This window comes from Drosophila albomicans, chromosome 2R, assembly GCF_009650485.2.
Source record: "Drosophila albomicans strain 15112-1751.03 chromosome 2R, ASM965048v2, whole genome shotgun sequence".
Classification (NCBI taxonomy): domain Eukaryota; kingdom Metazoa; phylum Arthropoda; class Insecta; order Diptera; family Drosophilidae; genus Drosophila; species Drosophila albomicans.
The window spans coordinates 29,067,983-29,076,535 of record NC_047631.2 but is presented as its reverse complement, the minus strand read 5'-3'; the positions used below and the strand labels follow the sequence as shown (position 1 = coordinate 29,076,535).

At 37.5% G+C, this 8,553-nt stretch overlaps 1 long non-coding RNA gene across 2 annotated transcripts; it reads left to right on the top strand.

Moving 5' to 3' along the window:
* Positions 1 to 7,853: 7,853 nt before the first annotated feature.
* Positions 7,854 to 8,347, top strand: LOC117575020 (uncharacterized). 2 transcript variants are annotated; one of them, XR_007955388.1, is made up of 3 exons: positions 7,854 to 7,923; positions 7,987 to 8,195; positions 8,261 to 8,347. It is a non-coding gene; the product is annotated as an uncharacterized LOC117575020 (long non-coding RNA). The 2 variants fall into 2 exon arrangements; XR_007955387.1 differs by having other exon boundaries at positions 8,250 to 8,336.
* Positions 8,348 to 8,553: the final 206 nt, after the last annotated feature.

Here is an 8,553-nt window from a genome sequence, read left to right as displayed (position 1 = left end):
TAACTTCTGTCGAGTCTCCGCCATTTCTCTCTTCCCCATCTCTCTCTCTCTCTCTTCCTCGACTTGTTTGCGGTGAATTAAGTTGCGACCATTGAAACTCCACTTGAGTTAATCGTTTAATTAGTGTCTGTGCAGCCTGCGGCGGGGAGCATTTCAAATGCATTAAAAAAAACAGAAGCTTCTTAGCTGAAAAACACTTGAAGCAATTTGCTGAGCTGCTTTGAGTTCTTACAGATGAGTTTGCCCCACTTTTATAATTATAGAATCAATCAAAAAGCATAATAAACATATTTAAGTCTAGAAAATATCTTTGTATTTATTACAAGAATCATCAATAAAGGAAAAAATCATTAACAAAGTAAGAAAACTATATTGAAAGAGAATTTATATTCAAAATTTCTAGAATGAATCAATCTGCGACTTAAAAATAATATTTAAATAAAAATGATATATAAATAAAGAACATGTATACCCAATAATTGAAAAAATAATTGTTATCTTAACAATTAATAAATTTCCATTCAACCACTATTAAGATAATATCACAAAAATGCTTCACATTGAATATTGTTTATTTATCCTTTTGAGGAAGCCAATTTTTTGCTAAAGCCTTCGTCCAGTCGATTCAAATTGACCATAAATTATGTGATTTAAAAAATCCATTTCAACATCAGGAGCAATTATTTTTGTTTCAGCTTATGCCATATATTCTCGTATATCATATTATACAGATTCTCACATTTCTTAGCTGTCAAGCACACACACCGAGAAAAAATTGTCATTTTGTAGCCAAGTTAAAATGTGAATTTATGACCTCAATATTGGCGAACCAAAAACTGAACCTCGAACAGAACTGAAAGTTTATTTTACGGTCAATGCAAAAATAAACATAAAAATGAATTAATATTTCATTTGTTTTGCGGCACAGCATGAATTTGCCACCCAACAAATTTCACTTTGCATTGTTTTTATGACCAAATTGAGCTTGCTTCTTCTTCTTCTGTCTCTACCTTTTGCCAGAGATAATTGTTGTGGTGTTTGTTTTTATGATACTCAGTTTATTTGGAAATGCATTTTATATGAAGCAATTTAGATGTTGCAAACGTTGCATTTAGAGTTGTTTTCCAAGTGTTTTCACAAACACTTAGAATTCTCTGTGCTTCGGTTTTTTTATGTGAATCAGTATCTCAAGACTCTTTGGAACTTAATATGAATAGATAATATTTCATTTGCAGTTTTGAATTTTAAGTGAAAACAAATACGGTAGAAATCATGCATTTGCTAAATAAATATTGCAGCATCGAGTTTGAAATTCTTTATACATTTTCTATAGGCTTAAAAGGATGAAAATTGCTGGCGAATAAGCAGAATATGTTTAAGAAATAAATTTATATATGAAGTGCTGGAAAATAAGTAGCGTATATTTAAAAATAAAATTCATTTAGAAACATTATAAACTATATACAACAAAGTAGTGTGATAATATACAAAAATTAAATATATATTTTTGCATACCATATTCTAGCAAGTAAAAAAACTACAGCCAAGTGTGCTCGACTATGAGATACCCGGTACAAATTTTGAAGAAAAAACAAACAATGCTGTATTATTCTAAAAACATACGGAAATTTATACCTAAAAATATTCAAAATACTGAATGCCATATTTGGTATATCGATGAAGTGATACATTCAAAATATACCATACAAAATATACCAGATTGTCAGCCAAATCAACTAAAACCCGATCCCAGAAGGCGGTATTTGCTATACAAAAGTATTTCTTAATATAATATATGCTTTAAGGAAATATTTCATTTATGGATTTCTAAAAAGGCTTTGGTAAATTACTGCTCTTAAGAAATCAATAAATATGTTGAAAAATAAAATTCTATACTTAACCAAAATATTGTAAGACTTTTACAAAAAATAATTATACTTTTTTAAATTTAATTTTTTTAGAAGAAAAGTAAAAAGTAAATAAGTTTTCGTGCAAATCGTTAAATTTTATCGCTTTTTAAATTAGCTTTGCCAAATTAGGTGCACTATAAAAATCAGCTAAGCGAAAGAGCTCTCCACAAACCGACACACACATACTCTACATTATCGATAAGCATTAGAGAAGTGTCTAAAGCAGTTGAAGCGCGTTGAAACTCCACAGTTTCAGCTCTGCTTTCAAATCGCATCAAATATTGAACAATCGAACTGCATGTACACGCTAATGGTGTGGTTAGGAGAAGGGTATAGGGAGGGTAGGGGGCGTGGCAAGGGAATTCGAAGAAGCTGGTTTAATCATTGTTTGCACTTTTGCACCTGCCAACTGGCAACAGGCAAACAGCCAAAGGTAATGCAATCTCTATATACTAACTCCATCTTTTGTCTCACTCCCAAAGACTCTTTCTCTCTCTGTCTTTGGCTGCAAGACTCTGTGCTTTTGCCAGCGAGTGGCAACGTTATTTAGCAGTTTCCGTTTCCGTTTTCATTGAACACAGCTGGCGCATCCTGAACGCGTTTCCTGTCTCTCTTCGTCTGTCTTTCTTGTGCAAGTTTAATGCATTTAACTCTTACAATGTGTGCTCCGAAATTGGCTAAAAAGCAGTTGCAGCTGCAGCAAAAGTTCGCGTCCTTGTCGATTGCTTTGAGATTCCGTCAGGTAAATTTGAAATGCACTCCAAACTCCACTGCAAAGTGAATCGAAAGTACCTCAAACTAACAGCTGTTGCCTCAGCTTTGAAGTGTGAGTGTGCTCGACTCGCAGTTACTCGTTAGCAATTCGAGTATTATATCTGTATTTGTATCTGCTTTTGCAGCTCATTAGTTTGAGAGTTCATATTGCGGTTGAGGTTTTGTGGCCAGCATTTTGGGAACAATAAAGGACACCCGATGTGTGTATGTGTATGTGTATGTGTGTGTGTGTGTGTGTGTGTGTTGTCAAAATTATCACAGCTTGTTGACCACATGCTGTGCGGCGGGGGGCATTCAACTCTTCGGTCGAGGTCAAGCAATGAACTTTAATATCGCATCTCCATCTCTTTTTGATGTTGATTTTGGCCAACTCTCGAGTTTCTAATCTGCTAATGGTCATCATTTCAGTTGCGTCTCTGCTTTCCAATTATGTCCATTATGCAGCCCTGGTCCATGGTCCGGGAAACATTTGTCATTCTTCTGTTCTGTTCTGTCCTGTTCACTTGTTGTTTGTGCAATTTTCTGCTTCATTCTTCTCATCCATGCTGCTGTCCCATTGGCAATTTCATCAAAAATATCGTCGTCCAAGGCAAATGTCGGAAACGAAACGCCAACAAATATGTTATGAAAAGTTTTCAGCTCAAGCCACAACACGCAAATGCCAGGAGAGAGAGGGGTGGATGGAGAGGGGGACGACTGGAAACGGAAACGTAAACGATAAACCCAGCTCAAGCAGCGGAAATGATTTATTAAAAAATGAATGCTCCACTGCCAGACCAGAGGGAGATAGCAAACACAAAGAGGAGGAGAGAGAGGGAGAAGAGTATGGAAGAGGGACAGAGTGAGAGTGAGAGCATGAAACATAATAACAAAAAATGTCAGAAGATAAAACTTGCGATTGTCACACAATAAATCGCATGGAAATCAAAGCAAACGACAAATATCAAGAACATAATAAAAAAAAGAAGAAAAAAAAAACGAACGAACGCAATACAATTGCTCAACAATTACAGTCTGGTTCTGACTACGACTCTGATCCTGGGGCAGTCTAAAGGCAAAGGGGAGACGGAGAGGAGATGCTTACTGACACAGAAACAGGCGCTGCTGTTGACAGTTGTTAGCATGCAAACAATACCGAAATGAAGCCAAGAATCAAACTCGATGGGGAGATACTCTGCACATAGAGCAATTAGAAATATGTCAGCTGGAATTAAATGAAATTTGTTAGCTCAATTAGCAGTAAAACTAAGAATAGATATTTCAAGGTAAATTAAATATATTGGTGATTGGAATTTGGAGAAATGAATGAGTTCAATAAGCAAAAAAATCTACAAACTACATTTCAAAGTTTATAATCTATTGTGCTTCCTTGTAAAGCTGCTCAACATTCTGAAAATTATCCAAAATATTAGATTGGCTAATAAAATATTATATAATATATTAACACTATTTATATTAGCAACAAGTATTGACAAAAAGTTGTTGAATATCTGTTTTCTGTCTTCTGTGTTTCTCACTTAAGAAACATTTAATATATAAGAATATATTTTCTGGCATAAATTAATAATAATATAATATATAGATTCACAAGAAGCATTGACATAATGTAACTAAAAATATCCCAAATGAAATTATATCCAATAAGTAGACCAACAACAAGTATAAAAAATGAATCATATATATAATTTGTATATTTGTTTGGTATATTAATTTAGTATATTTTAAGAATAATACCGCATAGTCAAGCACTCTCGACTCTAGCTCTTTTACATTTTTGTTTGTATAAACTTATTTATTTATATTTTAAAACCAAATTCTACAGATAAAAGTATAACTTCTTCTCCTATTATGTATCTTCTCCTATTTATGTGATATCATGAAACTCTCTTCTCCCTCTCTCTCTTTCTCTCAGGCGCATCATACCCCACTTAAAGTAAAAGCTATTACAAGACAAGACACAAAGTTACAACATTTCTTTCAGCTAAATCGAAGCGTAATTCCATAGGCAGCTTTAAATGTGTATCACAAATTCATGAGAACTTCACAGAAACTTCAACGCGGCACAAAAGTTTTCGACTCAAGGTAACTGAAAAGAAGAAAAAGAAGAAGGCAACGAAGTAAAGCAGCTGATAAAAAAAGGCAGCAGAAGCTGAAAGCCGCCGACGCATTGTAATTTATAATGCATGTGGCTGGCAAAGACGAAAACGAAGACGTCGAACTTATTAAAATGCATTAGAAGCAAATCAAAAGAAGTGCACTGCAAAGTAAAGTAAAAGTGGAAGAAAATTGAATGAAAATTCAACTGCATCGCATCCGCAACTTTGAAGTGCACTCATGAGTGCTTCTCGCATTTGAATTGATTGAATCTGAGACTGCATATTGAATCCACTTCCGTGGGGCATTAACTAATTAAGCACATTCTGTTGTTATTATCAATAAGCAGCAAGCGGCGCTTCCTACCACATGCCACATGCCACATTCAGTTCATTCGTATACAAGATGTTTTTCCCCCCCTCAACGCTGTTAGTTTTCCCATCAATTAGTCTGCATGTATTATGCAGACTGATTTCTTTTTGTGAGTGTGTGTAAACATGCTGCAAGTACAGCATTAAAAATACACTCGAGTGGGAAGCTGCCAGAGCTAATTAGTTGCCCATTTTCGGGGTCACATTTCAGGGGTTATCCTTTTGCCAGTTTCACAGTTTCTCTGCAGTTGCTCAGCTGCCATCATCGGGTATTCAAATGCCACAAAACCTCAGAGAGTAGGAGAGAGAGGAGAGCTAATAAATTTCACTATAATCTCGCATTGTTGCACTAAGTACATTGCATATTCATGCAAAATATATGCTAGGTAAATGTGTGCTCCCCCTCTTTGCCTCCCACTCTGACTCACCATCTCTTGCTTTATCTTCTACATAAATGCAAAAGGCAAACAGTGTGTGTGTGTGTGTGTGCTGCCTTCACATGACAAATAGGTCAGAGAGAAGACGTTGCTGTCTGGCAGTCTGACTAGCTGCTCGACGTTAACCACATGTGAAAACAAAACTTCCGGTGACATAAACACTGACAAGAAGCTTGCTTAGAGTGCCTGCAGTTGCCTCCCCTTCCTCCTTCCCCTCCTCCTTGTCTGTCTTCCGCACTTCCTTCTCCACTTTAGCTAAAAGTAAATGCAGCCGCACAAGCAGCTAAAATATTCAAATGAACAGCCAACGAACGCTGTAAGCTGTAAGCAAGTCTCTGTGTCTGTCTGTGGCAACGGCTGTGTGGCACTTGGCCATGTTGCAGTTGCAGGCTGAGGCACAAAAATGTTGACAACAATCAAGCCGGGCGGGCGGACAGGCGGACAGACAGACAGACGGAAGACAGACTTCAAGCATCCCTTTTGAACTTTTGAACTATTTCCGTTTGGATTTAGCACACACATAAGCAGCAGCAGCGTTGCATGCAACACAAGCGGCACACAGATGATGCCTGACAACGAAATTAATAGCGCACATTGTGTTGTAGATAGTTTTGTGATTGTTTGTGAAATGCCAGCCAACCAGCCAGGCAGCCAGCCGCCTTCTGTTGCTGCGCATTGACAGCAAACGTTGCGCATACGTCGTGTTATCATTAACAGTTGATTGGCACACAAATGATCACAGAGATGAGACGTTGCAGCAGGCAGCAGTTGCTGCCACCACCATCAGTTCAAATAAAACTTTTGCCTTGCAAGTTTTGGGTTTTAAGTGAAAAGTGAAAAGTTTTCGACTGCATTTTGATTAGAAGAAGCCATGAAAAGGGTTCAAGCAGATTTGTTCTTATCTCAGCGGCAAGTGGCAAGCAGCATGTGGCATGCGGCTTTATGGGTCACAGCTATTTATAAAGTCATTTTTGCCGCTTCGAAATTAACTCACAAAACCGTTACGAGGAGCCTCGAAGGCGCCGCAAAATGCTGCCTAGATTCATTGGCTGTGATAAGCATAAGCGAAAGAGAACGACTGCAAGACACTCAGAGAGACAGAGAGAGAAAGAGAATGCTCTCTGTCTATGTCATTTTCAGTTCAACTGCGATAGCTATTTCTCGTAAAAGCCGCTTAGCTGCTCGCCTCGTTGCCTGCCACGCCTGCTTGCCCTTAAATCGAGGCGAGTCGAGTCGAGTCGAGTCGTGCCTTGTGATAGGGGCAAATTGTTATGCCAAGAGATTTTTTTTTGGCGCTCGCATTTTGTGCCGCGCTTACCGCAATCAAAATTGTTACTTTCTAAGCCAATATGTTTTATGATGTATGAAATTTGATGTTGCGATAACATTTTACACACTCGACTGCCTTTTTATTTGGTTCGGCCCCGAGATTCTGTTGGCCAAATGATGCGGCCCATCCGCACAATGGCCAGCCCCAAGTGGCCCTTTTTTTCTGCCTCTTGTATTTCGGCTCACATATTACACATAAATGCTGTTTGGCTCACATGTCTCGGGCGAGAGTTACATTTAAAGCGCGCCACAAGTTTTTAAACACTTCAACTTTTTGACACCCCCAAAAGCAGGCAACGATTTTTCTTTTGCCCGCTGTGTGTGTATTTTTTGTATACCCGATACCCGTAGGGTGAAAGGGTATTATAACTTTGGGCCTCGATAAAATGTAAGTTACAAGCCAAAAGAGTCATCTACAACAAAATATATTTATTCTTCAGCCGAGACGATATAACCATGACCGTCTGTCTGTCTGTCCGTCTTAAAGACTATGAGAGATAGAGAAGCTATTTATACCCGCTACCCATAGGGTAGAAGGGTATTATAACTTTGTGCCGGCAGGAAATGTATGTAACAGGCAGAAGGAGACATCTCCGACCCTATAAAGTATATATATTCTTGATCAGCGTCAACAGCCGAGACGATCTAGCCATGTCTGTCTGTCCGTCTGTGTGTCTGTCCGTCTGTCCGTATGAACACCTAGATCTCAGAGACTACAAGAGATAGAGCGACAGCATTTGTTATGTTTGCACGCAGATCAAGTTTATTTCAAATTTTTGCCACGCCCACTTCCGCCTCCGCAAATCAAAAAAATCGAATAACAAGCGGCTGCGAAAGCCCTGATATGAAGTTTAAATAATATTGAAAAATAACTCAGATACCTTTGCAAACATAATCTTAGTAAGGTTATCTAGACGATTGTATAGACTAGATGTATAGTCTAGAGAAGACAGAGCTCAGAGTCAGTTCAAATAAAATATTTAACTAAAATGCTCCTCAATTTCTCAAGTATATCGGTTGTAAACATTTTTGTAAATATTTTTTTAAATATTTTATTTTGTTTATTTATAGTTCTTCTCGGACAAGCATTATCCAGTTGAATCGGACCCTAATCCGAATCAGCATCAATAGAACCCATAAATTGGTTTCTCATGGAGTCTTTTCGTAAAGAGTCGGGAAAAGACACTTATTTGCAGACAACGAGAAACGGTCAACAGTTATTTGCGAGCTCTGATTTTGATTCATTCTAAATACAATAAAAGTTGAGCTTGATCAGAAAGGTAATGTTAATGGTATGATAAACAATTGTGTGAGTTATACTAATTAAATTGAAGATTGATTTCAGAGCTATTCTTCGAGCTGTTAACTGTTAGATCAGATGCTTACCAAGCCTGTGCCGTCGCGCTTTTAATTCTAGCCCAAGCCTCATCAGAGCTCTGGGAGAATGGTCAGCTTTTAAGTCGCGTATAAGTTTGCGTAAAATTTTGTGAACTCCAGGTGATAGATTTGGCATTGTTCTTAACATGAATTGGCAAGCATCGAAAATTGCATCAAACACACCTGCCCTTTTACAAGAGTAAATAGCGTCTCCAATGTTGTGTATTATGTCCATTGTATTAGTTTAGGTATTAGGTTTTT